Raw genomic sequence first — 2,510 nt, forward strand, 5'->3', positions numbered from 1 at the left:
CTCTCTCTCTCTCTCTCTGTCTCTTTCTCTCTTATGTTTTTATCTTTTTATTTATTTGTTTTTTAAAATGTTTTCCTTTAAGTGTACCGCATGTATGTAATACCTATGCTGGCCAGAAGAGGAAACCAAACTCCCATGGAACTGGAGATATAGTTGATTGTAGGTAGCTTTGTAGGTGCTGGGGATGGAAACTGGGTCCTTTGCAAGATAAGCAAGAGCTCTTAACCACTGAGCCATCTCTCCACCCCTATATTGCTTTTTGTTTTGTTTGGGTTTTGGCTTTTCAATACAGGATATCACTATGTAGCCCCAGTTGTTCTAGAACTCTCTATGTAGACCAGGCTGGACTTGAACTCACAGAGATCTGCTTGCCTCTGCTCCCAAGTACAGGGATTAAGGATGTGCACCACCATCCCTAGCTCCCTAGCTCTAGATTGTTTCCTTAACAATTTAATTACTTGTCATTGTCTGTCTGTCCAACAAAGACACAGGAGCTCAGGGACTTTGTCACTCACTCTAAAAGTGGTGCGTTGTAGTTGCTAATAAATACTTGTTGAATGAAAGAACTACTTTACATCCATCCATCCATTCATTCTCACTAGTCAGTCATTCATAAATATCAGATTGAATGCCTGAGCTTGGGAATACAGATAGAAACCCCAGACATTATGTCAGGCCTGCAATGGGAGGAGACAAGGGTGATGTCATTGTGCTTATTGTGGTATCTGAGAGAGCCAAGGTCTCACCCCTTAACCAGTCCAAACGCCACTGTATATAAGCTTGTCCCACGTAGAGAGAGAAGGAACTAAATAGCTTTACGGAGCTGCTGTCTCCACACTTTGGTTCTAATGGCATGGTGTTTCAAGAGGTTCCCTGAAGATCAGACATTATGTAGGTACTGTGAAGATAGAAATAGAGTAGGTGAGGGAGTGATGGATGGGAAGGAGCTGCTTTGAGCCAAGGGAGGTGTCTTAGTCAGGGTTTCTATTCCTGCACAAGCATCATGACCAAGAAGCAAGTTGGGGAGGAAAGGGTTTATTCAGTTTACACTTCCATACTGCTGTTCATCACCAAAGGAAGTCAGGACTGGAACTCAAGCAGGTCAGGGAGCAGGAGCTGATGCAGAGGCCATGGAGGGATGTTCTTTACTGGCTTGNCTCCTCCGGCTTGCTCAGCCTACTCTCTTATAGAACCCAAGACTACCAGCCCAGGGATGGTCCCACCCACAAAGGGCCTTTCTCCCTTGATCACTAATTGAGAAAATGCCTTACAGTTGGATCTCATGGAGGCATTTCCTCAACTGAAGCTCCTTTCTCTGTGATAACTCCAGCTGTGTCAAGTTGACACAATAGTAGCCAGTACAGGAGGCTTCTCTGGGAAGATACTGGGACCCATTTCTGCCTCTCAGAGGGAGGAACCAATGGACAATAAAAGCTTCACAGAGAGACTTGAGATGCAAAGACACGCCCTCCCTCCCCGCAGTGATGGATGACAGATGCAGAGAGCCCCAGTGGTGAGCACCTTTGAGAGTGAGCACTGCTGAGTGTGGAGCACGTGGAGGGAGGGAGAGGGGAAGAGACGAGGGGGCCAAGTAATATTCTTTTAGAGTCACAGGCCATGAAAAGACTTTGGATTTTGGTCTGGGCTTTCTAGCAGGTTCTAGACTGAGACCCAGTGGATCAACAGATGCCTTGGCAAGCAGGCCTAGTGGGGGCATGGGGGGCTCAGGTCTCAGGGGTATCATCAACTTTATGCAGTCATCAGCAAAACAGCAGCTGAGGTGGAGAGTCAGTCATGAGGGAAGCAGCCAGGGAGCCACAGGCGAGGGCGACAGATAAACATATATTCAATGTCCTTTGGGACCCCACACGCAGGACAGTTGGTGCTTGTCATTGGTGCCAGTGGTATAGAGGCTGTATAGGTGCTATACTGTGAGGTAGGATCTGGACTGCAGGAGGCTAGGCGCAGGCCTCAAGGTTCATCTCATGAATACTTTCAAAAGACTTCTGAGTCAACTTTTTTTCTTCCTTTTTTTTTGAGACAGGGTTTCTTTATGTAGGTAGCCTTGGCTGCCTTGTAACTAGCTCTGTAGACCAGGCTAGCCTCGAACTCACGGAGACCGGCTTGCCTCTGCCTCCCATGCATTGGGATTAAATGTGTGCGCGACTACTACTCAGCTAACATTTTTGGCTTCTATGGCTGGGCAGTGGTGGTGGTGCACGCCTTTAATCCCAGCACCTGGGAGGCAGAGGCAGGCAGATTTCTGAGTTCGAGGTCAGCCTGGTCTACAGAGTGAGTTCCAGGACAGCCAGGGCTACACAGAGAAACCCTGTCTCAAAAAACAAACAAACAAAAAACAAAAAACAAAAAAGATTGGCTTCTATGAGGCTCTGGTGGGCTGTCTATGAAAGATGGGGAATTTGAGTGTTGTCGTCCAGAGATCTCACCTCTTAACAGAAGCCCCCTCTGGCTTTAACTACTGTTACACATTGAGGTCCTTACACATGAAG

This window comes from Mus caroli, chromosome 15, assembly GCF_900094665.2.
Source record: "Mus caroli chromosome 15, CAROLI_EIJ_v1.1, whole genome shotgun sequence".
In the NCBI taxonomy this organism is placed as follows: Eukaryota; Metazoa; Chordata; class Mammalia; order Rodentia; family Muridae; genus Mus; species Mus caroli.